Source organism: Spermophilus citellus, assembly GCF_964194105.1.
Source record: "Spermophilus citellus genome assembly, chromosome: 4".
Lineage (NCBI taxonomy): Eukaryota > Metazoa > Chordata > Mammalia > Rodentia > Sciuridae > Spermophilus > Spermophilus citellus.
This window is the reverse complement of record NC_138185.1, coordinates 105,748,440-105,771,263: the sequence shown is the minus strand read 5'-3', so window position 1 is coordinate 105,771,263 and position 22,824 is coordinate 105,748,440. Positions and strand designations below refer to the sequence as shown.

Genomic DNA, 22,824 nt, shown 5'->3' with positions numbered 1-22,824 from the left:
CACAATTTTACATAATGCCCTATTAGTAATTGTTGTATTCTGCTACCTTTCCTATCCCCTACTATCCCCCCTCCCCTCCCCTCCCATCTTCTCTCTCTACCCCATCTACTGTAATTCATTTCTCTCCTTGTTTATTTTCCCATTCCCCTCACAACCTCTTATATGTAATTTTGTATAGCAATGAGGGTCTCCCTTCATTTCCATGCAATTTCCCTTTTCTCTCCCTTTCCCTCCCATCTCATGTCTCTGTTTAATGTTAATCTTTTCTTCCTACTCTTCCTCCCTGCTCTGTTCATAGTTGCTCTCATTATATCAAAGAAGACATTTGGTATTTACTGAATGATCAGTGGGTTACACATGACCTTGAACTTTCAATCCTCCTGCCTCAGTCTCCTGAGTATCTGGGATTACAGGTGGTGCCACTATGCCCAGCTCTTGTTTTTATTTTGAGACAGGATCTCACTAAGGGTCTCCCTAAATTGCTAAGGTTGGCCTTCAAACTTGTGATCCGCCTGCCTCAGCCTCCCAAGTTGCTAGGATTATAGGTGTACTACTGGGTCCAGCTGAAAAGGCAAAATATCTTGTAATATCAAATCATAATTGTATCTTATAAAACATAGACAAAAGACATTAGCATATGAAATATGTGTGTTTTTTTGCCTTATTCTCATTAAAAGACATGTTATATACTAATTATGACAACATGGCTTTTTATTTTAAAATAGCTAATAATATTTACACAAATAATACTGTCATTCTCAATAGTGAGCCAATTCAATTAGACTGCCTTTATTTTGAAGGGCCCTAATTTTTTTTTTTTAAACTGGATTTAGAAAAAAAAAATCACTTAGCCAACATACCACTGAGAACTCTCTGCTTGTAGTTTTCAAGAGTTTCAATCTAAGAAATGTGGGCAAGTGTATTCCTCTGTGGGGGCTTAAAATCTGCCCACACCACAGTTTAGCTGAGCACTGAAAAGTTGGCTAATCATCAAAAACTGTCTCCAGGAATTACAATGATTACTTAGGGCCTTTTTCAGAGAGCAATTTTGAAAAGGAACAAATCAAAGGAAATAAGCAATCCCTCCATGCTCAGGGTACAGGACACACTTATGAAACAGTTCCCAATCTATAGTTTACTAAAGGTGGTATATATATTTTCTCATTCACGTATTTTCTCTATACCAGATACACCACTGAGACACCAGCAATACAACAGTGAACAGTCTCTGCCCTCATGAAAATTACAATATGAGGGGAGAGACATTAAGTCAATATACTAATACGCAAACTTTAAAACTGTGAAAAACTCTATGAAGGAAAAGAAAGCTATCCTTACAGTGGGAAATGTCATTTAGACTGGGGCCTCCCTGAAGTGTCATGTAAACTGAGCTGAATGTTCAGTAGATGTATTCCATGCAGAGAAACAAGCTTATCAGGCCCTGAAGAGGGAGGAATTAGGTGCTCTGGAGGGAGCAGGCTGGACAAAAACCAGAGGAGAGGAGAGCAGCAACCAGAGTCAGGAACCAAGTCCTGCAGATGTGGACCTAGGTTACAGTCTGGATTTCCCCCAAATATAAATCTTTGAGGAATTTCAAGGAAGGGCAGTATGTAACACTTATGCTTTTTAAAGAATTATTCTGACTTCTCTGTAACAAATGGATGTGTAAGAATGGGTAAGACTTCAGTAGAAAAACCAGCTGGGAAGCTATAGCAGTAGCTCACCATAGCATGAAGGTGGCTTAGGGCAGAATAAAGATATAGCAAAGAGAATGGATTTAATATATTTAGGAGATAGAATCAATAAATCTTCCTGTGGTTGGGATCAATAAATCAATGAATCTTTCTGTGTTTAAAAGATATTAGTAAGAGGTCTCAAAAATGATCCAGAGACATTTTAATTCCTTATCTGAGATGGCATCTTATTATGTTGCCCAGGCTAGAGAGGAACTCCCAAGCTCAAGTGATCCTCCCACCTCAATCTCCCAAGTGTTTGGGACTACAGGTGCACACCCCAGGAAATTGGGAAATTAGGAGATTGAGATGGTAGAATTAGGAGGGACAAAACCCCTAAGGGTTTAGTATATGTTTTAAGTCATTTTAAAATGACTTTTTGAAGATAAAGTAACAAGTTGGAAGCTAAATACAGGTGCTCAGAAGAGAAGCCTCGGATAGAGACAAGAGTTTAGGAGTTTTCAGCAAAGTATGGCAGGTTGTACTTGAAATAAATGTAAGGCACACATCAAAGCCTACCAACTAAGAAAAGTCCAGGACCAGACTGATTCTCAGCTGAGTTCCACAAGACCCTCAAAGAAGAATTAACACCAATACTCCTCAAATTATTCCATAAAATAGAAAAGGAAGAAACCCTTCCAAACTCATTCTATGAAGTTTGTATCACCCTGATACCAAAACCAGACAAAGACACATCAAGGAAAGAAAACTTCAGACCAATATCCTTGATGAACAGAGATGCAAAAACTTTCAATAAACTTCTGGCAAACATATGAAAAATATTAAAAAGATAGTGCACTATAATCAAGTGGGGTACATCCCAGGAATGCAAGTTTGGCTCAACATACATAAATCAATAAATGTAATTTATCACATCAACAGATTTAAAGACAAGAAATTATAGGATCATCTCATAGATGCAGAAAGAGCATTTGACACAATACAGCATCGCTTCATTTCATAACACTAGAAAAACAGGATAGTAGGAACATACCTTAACATTGTAAAAGCTGTCTATGCTAAACCCAAGGCCAACATCATTCTAAATGGAGAAAAACTGAAAGCATTTCCTCTAAAAACTGGAACAAGACTTTTATTCAACATCATCCTTGAAACTCTAGCAAGAAAAATTAAAGGGATACAAATAGGAAAAGAAGAACTTAAATTATCCCTATTTGCTGATGACATGATTCTATATTTAGAAGACCCCCCCAAAAAAAAAATTCCAGCAGAAAACTTCTAGAACTTATAAATGTATTCAGCAAAGTAGCAGGATATAAAATTAACATCCATAAATCAATCGTGTTCCTATACACCAGTGATATAAAGGAGAAATTAGGAAAACTACCCCATTCACAATAGCCTCAAAAATAAAATATTTGAGAATCAATATAACAAAAGAGGTGAAAGAACTCTACAATGAAAACTACAGAACACTAAAGAAAGAAATTGAAGGGCTAGGGCTGTGGCTCAGTGGTAGAGTGTTTGCCTGGCATGCCTGAGGCACTGGGTTCGATCCTAGGCACCACATAAAAATTAAAAAGAATAAAGGTACTGTGTTCAACTGCAACTAAAAAAATATATATTTTTTTAAAAAGAAAGAAATTAAAAAGACCTTAGAAGATGGAACGATCTCCCATGTTCTTGGATAGGCAGAATTAACACTGTCAAAACGGTGATACTACCAAAAGCACTATACGGATTTAATGCAATTCCTATTAAAATCCCAATGACATTCTTCATAGAAATAAGAAAAGCGATCATGAAATTCATTTGGAAAAATAAGAAACCCAGAATAGCCAAAGCAATTCTCAGCAAGAAAAGTGAAGCAGGAGGCATCACAATACCAGATCTTAAATTATACTACAGAGCTATAATAACAAAAATGGCATGGTATTGGCACCAAACAGACATGTAAACCAATGGTACAGAATGGAAGACACAGAGACAAACACACATAAATATAGTTATCTCATACGAGAAAGGGTGCCAAAAACATATATTGGAGAAAAAATACCCTCTTCAACAAATGGTACTGGGAAAACTGGAAGTCCATATGTAGCAAAATGAAATTAAACTCTTTATCTCTCACCCTGCACAAAACTCAATTCAAAGTGGATCAAGGACCTAGGAATTAGAACAGAGACCCTGTGCTTGCTAGAAAAAAAGTAGGTCCAAATCTACATCATGTTGGCTTAGGAACCAACTTCCTCAAAAAGACTCATAAAGCATAAAGCGCAAAAAGTAAAATCACTAATCAACACTGGGTGGAATCAAACTAAAAAGCTTCTTCACTGCAAAAAATAAACAAACAAACAAAAAACAAGAATGTCTACAGAATGGGAGAAAATCTTTGCCACCTGCACCTCAGAGTGTTAAATCTCCAGGATATACAAAGAACTCAAAACACTTAAAAAAAAAAAAAACCACAAATAACCCCATCAGTAAAAGGTCTAAGGAACTGAACATGCAGTTCACAGAAGAAACATGATCGATAGATGAAAAAATGTTCACCATCTCTAGCAATTGGAGAAATGCAAATTAAAACTACACTGAGATTTCATTTCAATCCAGTCAGAATGGTAATAATCAAGAATACAAGCAACAATAAATGTTGGTGAGGATGTGGGGAAAAAGGCACACTCATACACTGCTGGTGGGACTGCAAACTGGTGCAACTAGTCTGAATAGCCAAAGTAATCCTCAGCAAGAAAAGTGAAGCAGGAGGCATCACAATACCAGACCTTAAACTATACTATAGAGCTAAAATAACAAAAATGGCATGGTATTGGCACCAAACAGACATGTAAACCAATGGAGATTCCTCAGAAAACTTGAAATGGAGCCACCATTTGACCCAGTTATCCAACTTTTCGGCATATACTCAAAGGACTTAAAATCGGCATAGAATAGTGACTCAGCCACATCAATGTTTATAGCTAAACACAATAGCTAAACTATGGAATCAACCTAGTGCCCTTCAACAGATGAATGCATAAAGAAAATGTGGCATATACACCAAGTGGAATATTACTCAGCCATAAAGAAGAATGAAATTATGGTGTTTGCTGGTAAATAGATGGAACTGGAGAATATCATGCTAAGTGAACTAAGCCAATCCCAAAGAACCAAAGACTGAATGTTTTCAGATTGTGAATGCTAATTCACAATAAGGAGGGGGGGGTGCAGTTAGGGAAGAAGAGAGGTACTTTGGATTAGACAAAGAGGAATGAAGGGAAGGGATGGGAAATGGGAATAGGAAAGACAGTAAAATGAATCTGACATTATCCTATGTGCATATATGATTACATGACCAATGTAATTCTACATGTACAACTAGAAGAATGAGAAGTCATACTCCATATGTGTATAATGTCAAAATATGTTCTATTATCATGTATAACTAATAAGAACAAAAAATGTAAGGAATAACCTAGGGGGAGAATTAAGAAATTAAATTAAGAAAAGAGGGTTGTGTCCCAAGGGACTTGACCATGAGAAGATGAATAGAGATGAGTGCAAAGGTGACCCAGAAGACATGAACAGAGGTAGGCAGAAAACCAGGAGTGAGGGGTGTCAAAAGAGTATGATTGGAGGCGGGGGACAGGGCAGGAGAAGAAAAGATACACTTAAATGTTGCTGAAAGATTAAATAAGAATGTGAAAGGTGCTCATGTTTGTTGACACCATGGAAGTTTAGTGATCTAGCAAGAGCCCTTTTGTTGAAGTGGTGGAGGGAGCACCCTACCAACTACCTGGTTTATGTGTAGGGGATATACAGAGAAATAAGAGTCTTAAAAGTTTTCTGTAGAACATGAAGTTTAAGTAAACTTAAATATAAAACAAAATTATTAATATAGTTGGAGGACTTTTCGCAAAACATACATATTTGTATCATCTATAGCTGCACAAGAATAAACAGAATATTACCATAAACTACAAGTCGCTTACCTTTTGTCCCCTTCCATTCATTATCTTCGTAAAAGTAATCACTATGATATCTAACACTATAGATTTGTTTTGCTTATTTTGAACTTTATTTGAATAGTATGTACTTTATTCATACCTAGCTTTTTTTGTTCAATATTATACTTCATGGTCCTCCGTGATGTTAAAGGAAGTATTTGTTAACTCATTCTACTTTGGTGGACAAGTGGGTTAAGAGTAATGCTCCCAGGTGTGGTAGCCCAAGACTGTGATCCCAGTTATTTGGGAGGCTGAGGCAAGAGGACCAAAAATTCAAGGCCAGCCTGCGTAACTTAGTGAGATCCTGTCTCAAAATAAAACAAAGACTGCTGGAGATATAGCTTGGTGGTAGAGTGCTTGCCTAGCATGCCCAAGGCCCCATGTTTAATCTCATTACCACCACCAAAAAAAATTTTTTTTTTAAATAAAAACGTTTTAGTTTTTGGTGGACACAACATCTTTATTTTTTTATTTTTATGTGGTGCTGAGGACAAAACCCAGTGCCCCTTGCATGCTAGGCAAGCGCGATACAGCTTGAGCCACATCCCCAGCCCCCCCCCCCCAAATTTACAATAATGCCATTGTGAACTTTTGTTTATTCTGTAGAGATTCCATTTGGTGGTCTACCCAGGAATAGTAGGTTAGCAGATATCTGTAACCTAAAACTAATAGCCAAACAAATGTCTACAATGGCTGAAACAGTTTTACATACCTGCCAGGAGCATGACTTTCAGCTGTGCCACATCATCAATACTTGGTATTACCCATCTTTTTAATTTTAGCTACTTTAGTGGGTATGTAATGGTATCTCATTATGGTTTTAATTTACCTTTATCTGATACAAATATGATCACTGTAAGCCTTTGGATAGTTTCTCTTGTGAAATGCCTATTCAAGTATTTTGTTATTTTTGAGTTTGATTATGTAAGACCATGAAGATGTTTCCCAGTTTCTCCCTAAATATTTATTTTATCTTTCACATTTAGATCTATAATCCAACTGGAACTAATTTTTATATATGTTGTAAGGCAGAGGTCAAGATTCATACCAACCCAGTGACCCAGCACCATTTATTGAAAATACTATTGTTTCAAATCAAATAATTACACACACAACACACACACACACACACACACACACACACACACAATTTCTGTACTCTCTATTGTGTTTCAAGACCTGTGTCTCCTTCTGCCAATATCACCGTATAACTATGATATCTTTATAATGAATCCTATTATTTGATAATGAAAGTACTTCAACTTTGTTCTTTTTCCAAGACTGTCTTGATCTTTCTCAGTCCTTTACATGTTCATGTGAATTATAGAATCAGTCTGTTAGTTCTTCTTGGCAAGTGAGCCCAGGACTTCATGCAAGCTTGGGAGGCATTCTACCACTGAGTATATTCTCAGTCTTTAAGTTTGACTTCAAAGAATTCTATTATAGGGCTGGGATGTAGAACTTGGCTTATAATTTTATTTTCTACTGTTTTTGTTGCTTATATGTAGGTTTATAATTTACTTTATATAATGACACTATAACAAGTGATTTTGTTAAATTCACCAATTAATTTTAATAATTTGTCTGCAGATTATTTTATATTTTTACATTCCCAGGCAATATACTTAGGTTCAAAAAGAGATGGCCTCTAAATATCTTCTCTCAAAACATCAACATCAGGTTTCAGCATTAATGCTTTGCTGATTGCATAAAACAAGTTATATCCTACAGAAAACTTTGAGTTCACTCACCTGTGAAGTCATACATGCCTGGTTTTCTTTATAGATAAAAATTTAAATAATGGATTCACTTTATAGAACATGTAAAAACAGTATCCTAGCCAGGTGCAAGGGTGCAGGCCCATAATCCCAGTGACTTGGGGGGCTGAGGCAGGAGGATTTTAAGTCTGATGCCAGCCTCAGTGACTTAGTGAGACTCCTTCTCAAAATAAAATTAAAAAAAGGACTGGGGGTATAACTCAGTGGTAGAGTTGCAACCAAACTGGTGCAACAACTATGAAAAGCAATATGGAGATTCCTCAGAAAACTTGGAATGGAATCACCACTTGACCCAGTTATCCCATTCCTCGGTTTATACCTAAAGGATTTAAAATCAGTATACTACAGTGATGCAGCCACATCAGTGTTTATAGCAGATCAATTCACGATAGCTAACCTATGGAATCAACGTAAGTACGCTTCAACAGAAGGGTACGCTAGGAAGGCATTCTACCACTGAGTATATCCTATGTATACCACTATTTCTTTATTCATTTATATTCTACCACTGAGTATGAATGAATAAAGAAATTGTGATATATTTACACAATGGAATATTACTCAGCCATAAAGAAGAAATTATAATGGTGTATTAAGAACTGTAATGCAAAAATAAACAAATAAATAAATAAATAAAAGAAATTAAGGTATGTGCCAATAAATGGATGGAACTTGAGAATATCATGCTAAGTGAAATAAGCCAATTCCCCAAATCCAAAGGCCAAATGTTTTCTCTGATATGGGGATGCTAACATACAATAAGGGGGGTGGAGAGGGAAGAAAAGAAGTTCACTGGGGAATGAAGGGAAGGGGGAAATGGGCATAGGAAGGACAGTAGAATGAATCAAACATAACTTTCCTATGTTCATATATGAGTATAGGACCAGTGAAACTCCACAGCATGTACAACCACAAGAATGGGAAGATATACTCCATGTATGTATGTCAAAATACATCCTACTGTCACAGATATCTAAAGAAAGAACAAATAAAAAAGTATACACATTTTATAAATGTTTTCAAATAGCTAATTTTTGGTTTTTAAAAATATTTCATACATTTGTTTTCTATGTCACCGATTTCTACTTTTTATTACTTCCTTACTTACTTTGGGTTTAATTTGCTAGTTCTTTTCCAAATCTGAGAAATATATTAGATCACTAATTTTTTACTTTTTTCTTTTCTAACATACTCATTTAAGGCTGTAAATTTCCTAGAAAGAATAGCTTTAACTGATTCATACATTATTTGAGATGCTGTATTTTCATTATCAACTATAAATGTATGCATTTCCTAACTTCTGCTCTCCTCCAATTACATGTATGCTAGATTTTTTTCATCATTTCTCTCTGGATCTCTCTAACAAATTTTATATTGCTGCTATAGCCAATTATTTAAGATTACTGGTTTATAGCATGCAAATTAATTTTATTATGTTATAGACTCTGTGAAGAAAATAACTTGAAAGGAAAAAAGTTTAGAAAAAGAAATCATATGTTACAAAACAACATTTCTTTTCTTTCTTTCTTTCTTTTTTTTCTTTTTTTTTTTTTTTTTGGTGGTACTGGGTACTGAACCCAGTAGCAGAATGTTTTTAAAATTTTTATTTATTTTTTATATTTTAGTTGTTGATAGACTTTTATTTTACTCATTTACTTATATGCAGTGCTGAGAACCAAACTAAGGGCCACACACATGCTAGGCAAGTTCTCTACCACTGAGCCCCAGACCCAGCCCTTATTTTATTTTTAGAAAGGGTCTCACTAAATTGTCTGGGCAGGCTTCAAATTTATAATTCCATCTCAGCTTCCAGACAGTTGGGATTACAGGTGTGTCACTGTACCCACCTAAGAAAAATGGATTCTTTCTTTCTTTCTTTCTTTTTTTTAAAGAGAGAGAGAGAGAGAGAATTTTAATATTTATTTTTTAGTTCTCGGCGGACACAACATCTTTGTTGGTATGTGGTGCTGAGGATCGAACCCGGGCCGCACGCATGCCAGGCGAGTGCGCTACCGCCTGAGTCACATCCCCAGCCCAGAAAAATGGTTTCTTAGTGCTGTCTTTTTCCAGGATCTTGGCCTATAAGTCCCTGCTACCTGGGGAAACACTAAATTTCAATTTTTCTCTACCCATGTCCATGAGACTAATGGCTTTTCTGCTTCTAGCAGAAACCCTCTAAATTTGACAAGTTATTTAACACAGGTATTTAAGTATTCTGAGTTTCAGTTTTTTTCTATGTAAAGTGAAAAATAACATTATCTAGAAACGTTCTTGTGAGAATGTGAAGATTAACAGAGATGACTATAAGATGCCTGATAACAAAAAGCAATTAATGAGGGCTTACCATGTGCCAGACCCTTTACACAGATCTAAAATTTTAATGTAGATATAGTTATTATTCCCTATTTCATTTTCAAAATCATACTAGTAAGTAATGAAGTTAGAATGTATCTGTAGAACATTATAATAATAATTATCATTATTATTTATTTGTTCTGGGGATAGAACCCAAGGCTTTTTTTTTTAACCACTGAGTTCATTTTTTATAAAATATTAGAAATATTTTAAAATACCTTTATTTTGTTTATTTTTATGTGGTGCTGAGGATCAAACCCAGTGACTCACACATGGTAGGCAAGTGCTCTACCACTGAGCCATGACCCCAGCCCCCATAAGGTCCATTTTTTATTTAAAAAATAAATAATTTTTTTTGAGACAGGTTTTCACTATGTTGCTGAGGGTCTTGCTAAATTGCTAAGGCTGGCCTCATGAGAATTTAGGATCCCCCTGTCTCAGCTTCCTGAGTCACTGAGATTACAGCTGTGTGCTACTGTGCCTGACTACAGCATTCTTTCTCTTTTTTTTGGCTAGGGATTGAACCCAGGGGTGCTTAACCATTGAGCCACATCCCAGCCATTTTTAATATCTTATTTAGAGACAGGATCTTGCTGAATTGCTTAGGGACTAAACTGCTGAAGCTCATGATCCTCCTGACTCAGCCTATAATTTGGATTATAGGCATGCACCACCCTGCCCAGAGATTATTTCTTAATAACTATTCAATACTATTTCTATAACACTTTTAGTATACAATCAATCAACAAATATATGAAAAAATGCTCATCATCTCTAGCAATCAGAGAAATGCAAATCAAAACTACTCTAAGATATCATCTTACTCCAGTCAGAATGGCGACTATTATGAAGACAAACAAAAACAATTGTTGGTGAGGATGTGGGGAAAAAGGCACACTCATATATTGCTGGTGGGACTGCAAATTGGTGCAGTCAATTTAGAAAGCAGTATGGAGATTCCTTGGAAATCTGGGAATGGAATCATCATTTGACCCAGCTATTCCTCTTCTCGGACTAAACCCAAAGGACTTAAAAAAAGCATAGTATACTACAGGGACACAGCCACAAATGTTTGTACAGCACAATTCACAATAGCTAAACTGTGGAAACAACCTAGATGTCCTTCAGTGGATGAATGGATTAAAAAATGTGGCATATATACACAATGGAATATTACTCAGCATTAAAAAAGAACAAAATCATGGCATATGCAGGTAAATGGATGGCATTGGAGAAGATAATGCTAAATAAAGTTAGCCAATCCCCCCAAAACAAATGCCGAATGTTTTCTCTGATATGAGGAGGTTGACTCATAGTGGGGTAGGGAGGGAGAGCATGGAAGGATTAGATTAATTCTAGATAGGGAAGAGGGGTGGGAAGGAAAGAGAGGGGGCAGGGGATTAGCAAGGATGGTGGAATGTGATGGACACCATTATACAAAGTACATGTATGAAGACACAAATTGGTATCAACATACTTTGTGCACAGAGATATGAAAAATTGTGGTATATATGTGAATTAAGATTGTAATGCAAAAAAACCCAAAGTACATGTATAAAGGCATAAATTGGTGTGAACATACTTATACACAGAGATATGAAAAATTGTGCTGTTGTGTTTTTATAAAACAAATAAAATCAGTAAAAGATAAAAAAACTATTCAATACTGTTTCTATAATACTTTTAGTATTGTTCCTGACAGCAATAAGTGCTCAGTGAATGCCATGTTATACAGCAAATACAAATGATCCATATTTTCTATTTTGTGTTCCTCTATATCATCCTCTTTTTTTAACTTATTTCTTCATTTTTGCAAAAACATTCTTATAACATCTTTGATGCATTTTAAAGGAATCAATGGTGAAAATGAATGTCTAATAGCCCACTGAATAGACTGGTAATAATGTACTTAAACATTGTCCCATCATTGGTTATTTAGAAGGTTTCAAGTTTTTAGACAGTGTAGATGTCAGTGATATTAACATTGTCTTTAGCCATCTTCCATACTTGAAGTATTTCCCCAGAATAAAGTCCTGTAAGTGGAATTAATGGCTCAAGAATATGAACATTTTATTACTGTTGACTCATCAGTTGTATTGTTTCCCAAATTAGTTGCAGTAATTGGGATACTACCAGCAACAAAAATGAAAGGTATGTATCAAGATCATAGAAAGTAAAGCTACAGAGTAAAGGAATGAAGGCTGTGTGGAGATGGGAAAGAAAAATATGGAGTAGGATACTATTTTTTAGTGAAGGAGTACTAGTTCCATTTAAAGGGGAAGGGATGGAAGAAGAGAACTGGGTTTACTGAACATTTAGATGCTCAAATACACACAAGTCTACATCATTATCTTTCAAGCAAAGTGTTTCTATGATAGTTATTGTTTTCATTTAGTTCAATCAATTTAGTAAAATGTATTAGGAGGATGAGGCCTATGTTCTAGTGCTCATTCAGTCACATATTTGGGCTCTGATTGCTTTATCTATAAATTGGGATTATATTTTAATCTAAAGTCATAATTAGAACATGATATCTTTTGTTTCATATTTCTGATATTAAATTTGTGTTTGAAGAAGGTAATACTTGAATTAAGGAATCTCTTGCTATCACATTCCATATGCTTTCAATATCTAGCTTGTGATATAGACGTGCATTGCTGAATGACAGGATCCATTCTGAGAAATGTGTCATCGGGTGTTTTGTCGCTGTACAAACATCATACTGGGTACTTTCGTGAACATAGATGTAAGACCAACTATACTCATATGCTATATGGTATGTACCATTGTAAATGCAGTCCTTAGCGACTGAAATGTTATGTGGCATGATACTCTACCATATTGTTATCATATTAGATCTGAAGTTACTATTTTATTACTTTGTGACACTTAGTACCAAGCCATTTATCTGCCCATTCTACAGTCAGAAATATCACTCTTAGCCAGGTGCAGGGGTGCACACCTGTAATCCCACGGTTCAGGAGGTTGAGGTAAGAGGATTGCAAGTTCAAAGCCAGCCCCAGCAATGGCGAGGTGCTAAGCAACTCAGTGAGACCCTGTCTCTAATAAAATACAAAATAGAGGGCTGGGGTTGTAGCTCAGTGGTAGAGCGCTTGTCTAGCAACTGTGAGGCACTGGGTTTGATCTACACATAAAAATAAAATAAAGATATTGTGTCCACCTTCAACTAAAAAAAAAAAATCAAAAAAATACAAAATAGGGCTGAGGATGTGGCTCAGTGGTTGAGTGACCCTGAGTTCAATCCCTGGTAACCAAAAACAAAAACAAAAACAAAACAAAAGAGAAATATCACTCTTTATACTCAACAAAAGTTGCTTTTACACCACTTCTTTCCTTCCTCTTTCCCCTTTGCTCTCATTATAGACCTTGGGGCAGTATACCTGATTATCAGGGAAAAATAGAGAAAGCCTCAAAAACGTGGGCTTAACTCTACCAAGATCTTCCTCTCCATGCACTAGAGCCTCCCAGTGAAAATAAAATCAATCAATAAAAACCAAGAACCAGGCTGGGTTTGTGACTCAATGGTAGAGCACTTGTTTAGCATGTGTGTGGCACTGGGTCTGATTCTCAGCACCACATATAAACAAATAAATAAAATAAAGATCAACAACTTAAAAAATATTAAAAACCAACCAAACAAACGAAAAACCAAGAACCATCTCTGTTAAATACTCCATTATATAAGTAGATAAGTCTAGAGTTTATTTGTTCAAGTTATATTCTAGATATTGTTTTCCCAATTTCCATTATCCCTCAGTAAATTTAGTTGTGATACTGAAGGATCATAAATTAAGAGAGTCATCAATGGCCTCAAAGGATCTGCATATCAAATATTTCACTTGCAACTTTGGGCAAGTGACTTAATTTCTCTAAGCTTCAATTTTCTTATATGCAAAATGCCAAATTATTAGATTTAAGATAACATGTGGGGGGCTGTGGGTGTAGCTCAGAGGTAGAGGGCTTGCCTGGCATGCACGAAGCTCTGGGTTCAATCCCCAGCACTGGAAGGAAAAAAAAAAAAGATAACACATGGAAGCCCCTAGCATATTACTAACCAAAAGGGAATTGGAATTACAGTTAAATGTGATTCAAATGTGAATGTCATTTAGAAAATAAGGAAAGTACCACTGAGAAGATTAAAATTAGGGGATGGTTTGATTTCTAAGGTTTTCATAAATCTATACATTTTGAAAAGTCATTCTAGTTGGGGGAAGCAAATATAAAGGCTTTGCATTCATTCATGTTCCCACAGATGCAGGTTATTGTATGGAAACACATGTTAAAAACAGGTACCAAAGTTAAAAATGATTTTATGCCTATTCAGTTACTCAAGAAATGTTGCTGTAAAGTTGTGGTGAAAACAACATATTGTTGTTGGTGTCATAAAAAATCCGAACAACCTTTTAGGAAAAAATAGGTATTTTTATTATTACATAGGTATACTTATTATACTTATTATATTTATTTATATTTCATAGGTATATTTATATTATATAGGTATATTTAGTATTGAGAACTATAACATGCCCAGACCTTTGAACCAAAAGTCCTACTCATGACTATCCTAAGAACATAATTCAAATAAGGAAAAGAGTTATAGTTTTATTTAATAGTGCCTGGCACATAAAAGGCACTTAAGTATTTCTTCAAATGAATATTTTATTTATGCTAACTTTTCCAAATCACTGCTCTTGGTTCTTTTCCATTAAGATTTATCTATTTCAATCATCTGGGTATGGTTTTAGAATCAGAATATCTTTGTCTAGTATCTCTGTTCTCCTATCTTCTCTAGTATATTTTATGATAATTTCACCCTCTGAAGTCACTTGACCTTTATACAGAAATTCAACAGCCTTTATACCACATCCTTGACCTAATGAAGAAGAAATCGAGCCAGTTAATTCCACTTACACAAGAGCCTGAGGTAGGAGGATTGGGAGTTCAGAGTGGGGCAATATCCTGAGATCTCACGGAAGGAAGAAAGGAAGGGAGGAGAGGGAGGAAGGATAGGTAGATGTCCTTGTTCAGAAGATGTCCTTGTTCAGTGGTGTTAACACCCTCATAGTCTAACCATTCACCTTACTGCCTGCTTCCTTAAGACAAAGGATAGTTGTAAGCTATCTTCATATCCATCTTTAATATGCCTCTAGCCCTATACTTAACCATTTCTACTTCCCTCTAGAAGATGAGAAAGAATTATCACTCCCTTGCTTTCACATCTCTGCTTCCTTCCAGTCCCATCCAAAATTCTTCACTATTAAAGTCTCTGTTTTTTAGAAAAATTTAATATCTGTGTATAGTACATGGGTTTTTAGAATACCAGTATTCAAGTTTGTGCAACCATCACTGCTATGTAATTCTAGAATAATTTTAACCTCCGGAAGGAACCTCCTATCCACTTAGCAGTCACTCCCTGTGCCTGTATGGATCTGCTTATTCTAGACATATCATATAAATGGGATGATACATAAAGCAATTCATTGTGTCTATTTTCTTTCACTGTAAAGTTTTTGAGCTTCATCCATGTTAATATAGCATCATCACTATTTTATTCCTTTTTATCACTGAATAATATTCCAGTGACTAGCCATATTATTTTTGTTTATTCATTCATCAACTGATGGATATGTGAGTTTGAATTTTCTTTGCCTATTCTGAAAAATGCTGCTACAAACATATGCATACAGGTTTTTGTTGTGAACATGTTCAATTCTCTTAGATATATAACTAGGAATGAAAATACAGATATCCAATTACTTGATATCAAAATCTATTTGGGGGGCTGGGGATGTGGCTCAAGCGGTAGCGCGCTCGCCTGGCGTGCGTGTGGCCCGGGTTCGATCCTCAGCACCACATACCAACTACCAACCGAGAACTAAAAAATAAATATTAAAAATTCTCTCTCTCTCTCACTTCTCTCTCACTCTCTCTTTAAAAAAAAATCTATTTGGGGGGGCTAGGGTTGTGGCTCAGTGTTATAATGCTCGTCTGGCATGTGTGAGGCACTAGGTTTGATCCTCAGCACCACATAAATAAATAAAATAAAGGTATTGTGTCCATCTACAACAACAACAACAACAAAATAAATAAATAAGAAAAAATTTATTTGATTTCTGAGGTAGATAGTTGGGGATGTCTCTCAGAATACAAACAACTCCGTACCGATCTCCCCATCCCACCCTTAGTCAAACATCTGACTCTTCAAAGTTTACATGTTAGTTAAAACTCTTATTTCAAATAAACTGAAGACAAGGATCAGCTGTCATAGTTCTGATCACAGAGCAGGTGTTGAATAGATGAATACCAACATTAACACCTTAGAATGTTCACAAAGGAGAAAAGGAGGACTTGGTCACTCTTCCATTCTCCAGGTATTTGAGTGTCTATTTTAGGCTGGCCATTGTGCTTGATCCTGAACATAAATGTGGTGGACGTAAGTTCTTTATTAGCTTCATCATCCCAAGTGCGAGTTCAACTCCACAAATATTTGCTGAATGCCTATGTTGTGAATGGAATTGTGCCAGGAGTGACAGTAGATCCAGAGAATAATAAGATAGTCTGCAACTTATATGGGAAGAAATAATATCTACATATAATAATAACAACAACAAAAATAAACAACAGGAGCACTGGATATTAAATACAGTAAGAAAGGTACAAAATGCTCTAGAGGATTGAAGGATGGAATATGAGATTTGTCAGAGTGGAAAGAGGCCCAATATCGGAAAATATTTCTTGAAGGTGGTACTTGAGAAAGAGCTTCAAATGTGGCATTTTGATAGATGGGGATTTCCAGAAAAAGAAGTATTTCAGGCAGAGGATAATACGAGCAAAGATAGACAGACAGACTGGGTATAGTACAGCATTGTTTTTTTTTTTTTTTTTCAGAGATCATCCAATTTGCAATGTTTAGAGGGTAAATAAAGATATGGTCATAGTATAAAAGGGCTTGTATTTAAGAAAATGAGTTGAAAGTCTTCCTGTAACAATTCAAATTATTTTAGTGATGGCTTTTTTCTTGAAACTTTTCTATTATGTATATTTTCTAAACTAATCATTGGAAATTAATGCTTTCTTCTTCCCACAGGAAACAAACAAAATCTTGACAACTAGGTGAACATGCTGATAGAAGGAGAACCCAGAGCTGATAGAAGGAGAATCCAGACTCTCAATGAGCCTAACAATGTATTTCATGTTTTTGGAATAAATAAGGCTTCAATGACATGGGGGAAGGGCCTGGGGAGGTAGCTCAGTGGTAAAAGTGCTTACCTAGCATGCTCAAGGCCCCAGATTTAATCCCCAATACTGCAAAAGGAGGAGGAAAACAAACAAACAAAAACACCCCCCAAAAAACCATCAGAAAAGTGGGCAAATCCCAATAGCCAGAATAGCCAAAGTAAGAGTAAGGGTAAAATAATAGCATTTATTAACTTCCTAGCATTTGAATTGAACCAGGTGATTTACATATTTTTGTTTTACCACCCTCCCCCCATTTAAATTTAGGTAAACTGAGGCCCAGGGAGATTAAGTAAATTGCTTAAAGTTACCACGCTAGTAAAATGTAAAAACCAGTTTTGAATCTAGGCCTGCCCGATTCCCTATTTTCCCCACTGTTCACTCTTACTTGTTTATATAGTACAAGGGAAACTAGAATCATGATGCATGTGTCAATGAAAGGGCTGAATCCTTAACCCAGGAGTTTATATGGTCTGGAGAAAAATTGGGCTGAAATATTCCAAGCTAGGTTTAAAATGACTTAGAGACTGAGATCAAAAATCAAATTCATAGATGCACTTTTTTCTTTTGGGTACCAGGGATTGAATTCAGGGGCACTCGACCACTGAGCCACATCCCCAGCCCTATTTTGTATTTTATTTAGAGACAGGGTCTCACTGAGTTGCTTAGTGCCTTGCTTTTCCTGAGGCTGGCTTTGAACTTATGATCCTCCTGCCTCAAGCTCCTGAGCTGCTGGGATTACAGGTGTGCACCACCATGCTAGACCACGGCTGCAGTTTTTTAAAATTCTTTTTTCCTTTTATTATTTTTCCAGTTGTCAATGGGCCTTTATTTTATTTATTTATATGCGATGCTGAGAAACAAACCCAGGGCCTCAAACGCGCTACGCAAGCGTTCTACCACTGAGCTGTAACAGTGGCATCTTGATCCAAGATGAACAATGATTTCAAAATAGATCTCATTTAGGAATAGTGAGGGAACAAAATTCTAGTTTTGACTTGTAAACTACCAGGAAACAAACTCCAAAAGAATATGGATATTTGTCTGTAAAATTGTATTTGAGTCCCAGTAACAGTGACTGGCACACAGTAGGCACTCAATTTTTGTTGAAATAATGAAAAGTCATGGATGGGAATTCTCATTTGCATACCCTTGAAATCCTTGAAATAAAGGGGGCAGAGCAATAAGTTTAAAAACCATTTAATGCTGAGTGAGGTGGTGCACACCCGAGGGAGGAGGAATATAAGTTTGAGGGCAAACTTAGCAAGACCCTGGCTGAAATAAAAAATAAAAAGAGCTGGGGTTGTAGCAGAGTGGTAAAATGCCTCTGGGTTCAATTCCTAGTGTGGCACAGGGGTGGGGGTAGGGAGAAACATTAAGATTGTTAAGATACTCCCTTTAACTCTCTCAACTCCATGGCCCAAACAAAAAACTAATTGTTACCAAAACATCAAGTGAGAAAGCAGTAAGATGTAAAATACTAGTGTGATTTTACAGAGTAGGCAGACAGAACAATGAGAAGACACTTTTGTATTATGTATAAGTTCTCTGCAGATAATCAAATTTCAGTGAGATGGAATCTAGAGTTTAAGACTTCTAACTGCTCTCAACAGTGTATCCAATGACTGCTTTTGGAAAAGACAATGGTTATCTAATCTAAGTGCCCTAAAAAATATCAATAATTTCTTTATTATAGATGAGAAGTCACAGAATGAAAATCTCTAATTCATTAACTCAAAGAAATAACAGAGTATACTTACAAAAATCTTTATTTCTCTGATTTGACACTATGTTTCTAAGGGAAGGTGCAATGAAAATGCTGCAAAGGACAGTAAGAAACAACAACACACCTTTGGAAGACAGCAAGCCTCTTCACAGAAACACCTTTGTAAAAAGAATACATGTGGGTTCCATAGACTTTCCCTATTTTTCACAAGCTTTTCTAATATTTCTTCTTTGAAGAACCCATGAGTAACTGTCACTTATCACAAAACATCTTCTTCCAGATATGTACTTTATATATTGCTTTCTTCTTAACATTTAGTACTTCAAGCCACTCAAGTCTTTCAGCTGCAGCAATTTTTCTTTTTTCTATTCTACTGCATTTCTTCCATGGAAAATCATGAGAACCAATTTAATAAACTCCTTTGCTTTCTAAAGACATTTCCAAAAGGCAGTACTAGAGCATCTCAATCAATATTTTAACATCATTTTCTCTTTTTCATTTAGTTCTACAATCTTTCCACACTTCAACAATTCTGATTATTATAGTTTAATTTGTCAGGGTGACTATGTTTTCTTCTATATTACACTAATATAGAAGACAGTGAATAATTTCTAATGAATCAATACATACTAGGGGCAGTCTACACACCTCTAACCATCTTTTAGTAATAACAGACTTTATTTTGCCTTGCCTTTTCAATCACTGCAGCAATTGTGTGGTCTTTCAAAAGATACTTGATTTTAGGGCCTCAGATGTATTTTTTTTTAAAAATTTTAAATTATATGGACACATTGCCTTTATTTATTTATCTTTATGTGGTGCTGAGGATTGAACCCAGTGCCTCACACATGCAGGACTAGCGCTCTATCATTGAGCCACACCCCAGCCCTTCAGACCTATTTTTTAAAAATATTTATTTTTTAGTGGTAGGTGGACACACAATATCTTTATTTCATTTTTACATGATGCTGAGGATCGAACCCAGTGCCTCACGCGTGCTAGGTGAGTGCTCTACCACTAAGCCACAACACCACAATAGTCCTTTCAGATCTATTTTTAAAAAACAAAGCCATATATATAGGAATTGAACTCAGGGCCTCCTGTGCTAAGCAAGTGCTCAATCAATGAGCTAAAACCCTATCCTTTACTATTTTTTGTTTAATTAATTTTTTTGTGGTACCGGGGATTAAACCCAAGGGTGTTCTAACACTAAGCTATTACATCTCCAGCACTCCACTTCCCTTTGAGATGGCATCTGCCTAAACTGATCAGGCTGGTCTCAAACTTGTAATCTTCCTTTCAGAGCATCCCAAGTAGCTGGGATTAAAGGTGTGTGCTACTTACTATACCTGGTATTCTGAGCCTATCAAACTGACTTTAAAAAAAGTCTGTGGGTTAAAATATTTTAATTTTCACATTTAATTTAAAACATTTCCTAACCAACTCCAAACCAAATAACTTTTTAAAAGAACTAGAATTCAAATAATTGCAATATTTGTGGTTACTGTGTAACAATCCCAAAGGAAAAAAAAAAACACATTGGCCTTATTATTTTTAAAAATCTTGAAAGGCATTACAGTTCTAGGTTTTCTTCACAGATGTCCTAAAATACCAAAGAAGTGCTGTAATTTCACAAAGCAAGCTCCAAAAAGACTGGTACCTTCCAGTACATACATCAAGTATTGGTACTTGACAAGAGAAGTCAAGGAATCAAAATTGTTGAGTGTTCATTACCACCTCCTATATAGTTTATTATACACAATAGAGAATATAGGCAAATAGTTTTTTATTATTCATCTTTTATCTTTTGTGAGCCATTCTCTCCTTAAAATGTAAGCTGAGGTCATGACCATTTCAACATGCTTTAAAATTGCAAAGAATAGGTATCATTTCTTAAATCAGTGCCAACTTTTTTTAAATTACAAAGGGAAAACTGTATTAAAATACAACTTTCACAGCAGCTACATTAAAACTACATTTTTTTTTTTTTTTGTACTGGGGATTGAACCCAGGGACACTTAGACACTGAGCCACATCCCCAGTCCTTTTAATATTTTATTTGGAGACAGGGTCTCACCAAGTTGTTCAGGGCCTCACTAAGTTGTTGAGGCTGGCTTTGAACTTGTGATCCTTTTGCCTCAGTTTCCTGAGTCCTTGGGATTTCAGGAGAGTCATCACACTGGCTCAAAGAATTTTTAAGGCTGAGGAAGTTGTTCCCAGGCACAGGGCAAAACCTGTAGCCCCAAATCAACAGGTCTAAGAACGAAAGATACCAATTATGTCAATTTAAGTAACATCAAATTTGAGTACTTCAGTATACTTCCCCCCTGCTAAAATGAAAATGTCCCATACTGTGAGATATTCAGTTCTTTGGTAAACCTCCTTCAAGGAATATATACGGAGTTTCTGTTGCATGGTTATGGCAGAGAACACTGTATCTCACTCAGTCAAGGTTGAACTTGAGTAGGGAAGCAGGGGTGGGCAATGCATGAGTCACACAAAAGCGTATGTCCATCGGGTAACAGAATTTTAACAAGGGGTTTCGAATTCTTTGAAGAAACTTGTTAGGAAGGTAATTTTCCATCTTACAAGTGGAAACCAAACATAAAAATTCTGCCTGGAGGCTGATGATCAGCACAACTTGGTGTCATAATCTAACTTTGACATAACACACAATCCCAAAGCTCTAAAATAACATCTCTGCAAATAATACCAAGCACCACCTTTCCAGGCCCTCACCAGCACGGGAAGTGGGTTGGACACCCCTAAACCACCATCCTACTCTCACAGGAAGTGTTATGTTCCCCCTCCCCCATGACAGCATTCCTCCCCTCCCCCAACCGGAAGTAAGGCGCCCCCATTCTGTTAACCTCAAAACAAGACAAACCAATAACAGCAGCAAAAGCGGGATGATCGTCAAGGGGCGAAGGACATCTCGACTGTGGCCACCCCCAAGCTCGCCTTGCTTACTGACCTGCTGATGATAGGGGCAGGCAGGGGCCTGGGGCCTAATGAAAGTCCCTTGCACAGAGGACAATTCCCTCAGCCCCTCTCAATCGCCTTCACTCTTCGCACTCCGTCGTTTCACAGCTTGACAGAAATTCCTCCGCAGCACTTTATTTTGTCATCCTTTATTTCTCTTTACCTAATCGCTTAAAAACCGCCTTATAGGTAACGTCTCCTAACGTGGTAACACTTAAAATTGCTCCGGTAAGGAGAAAAGTGAAATATTATTCCTGATACCTTCAGAAAAATGAAGGGATTATTTTGTCCCAGTGCGGCGAAAGCCTACGTAATTACGTAAGGTGAGACTCGCGGAGCTTCATGGGAAATGAAGTTTTTTTATTAATAGGTAGTGGGCATTAAACTGGTAATTACTGTGTACTGGAGTCCTTGAAATCACATAGTCTCTATTAGACGACTTGGTGAGCTAGGGGGATCCGACACCCCAATGGGTTAAAACTTCGTTGCCCTTTTTCTTTACCATTTAATTGAACCCAAATTTCCTGTCACGCGTCTCAAGGTCCCAGTCGTCCTGCCTCCTTTCTTTGGCCACACCTTCCTCAGCCAATCAGGCGCCCGGTTCGTCTCGTCCTGGGAGGTTGGAACGCAGAGGGGCAGGGCCTCGAGGCGACTCCTCCCACGAGACTGAGGAGAGAATTGGGAGCGAGTTGGACCCGCGTGCGCGTGCGCGTGCGCGTGCTCGCTCCTTGAGGAGCGCCGCGGCAAGGGTGCGCGCGGCGGGGTGGCGCGCGGGGCTGGGAGGAGCGGGCAGGCTGGTGGGCTGGTCGGGCGGCAAGCGGCCGGGAGCGCGCGGTGGACTCGGCGGCGGCGAGTAGTTAGTTAGTTGTTGTTAGTCAGTGTCAGTTGCTCGGAGGCGACGGTCGCGATCACCAGGAAGGGGACGGGACAGGCGGCAATGGTGGTCACCGCAGCGGCGTGTGCGACCCTCAGGTAACGGGGGCAGGGCTGCCCGCGTCCCCTTGGTTTCCTTCTCCTCACGCTCGGGT

At 37.1% G+C, this 22,824-nt stretch overlaps 2 protein-coding genes across 3 annotated transcripts in view; one reads left to right on the top strand and one right to left on the bottom strand.

Annotated features, from left to right (window-relative positions):
* HMG20A (high mobility group 20A) overlaps positions 1 to 22,086 on the bottom strand; it is an 80,591-nt gene extending 58,505 nt beyond the window's left edge. The window contains exon 1 of the mRNA XM_081290146.1: positions 21,789 to 22,086. The gene's annotated coding sequence lies outside the window, so the exon portion shown is untranslated. The remainder of the gene's footprint in view (positions 1 to 21,788) is intronic.
* Positions 22,087 to 22,522: 436 nt separating this feature from the next.
* PEAK1 (pseudopodium enriched atypical kinase 1) overlaps positions 22,523 to 22,824 on the top strand; it is a 290,178-nt gene continuing 289,876 nt past the window's right edge. For both annotated transcript variants that reach the window (XM_081292596.1, XM_081292595.1), the window contains exon 1: positions 22,523 to 22,768. The gene's annotated coding sequence lies outside the window, so the exon portion shown is untranslated. The remainder of the gene's footprint in view (positions 22,769 to 22,824) is intronic.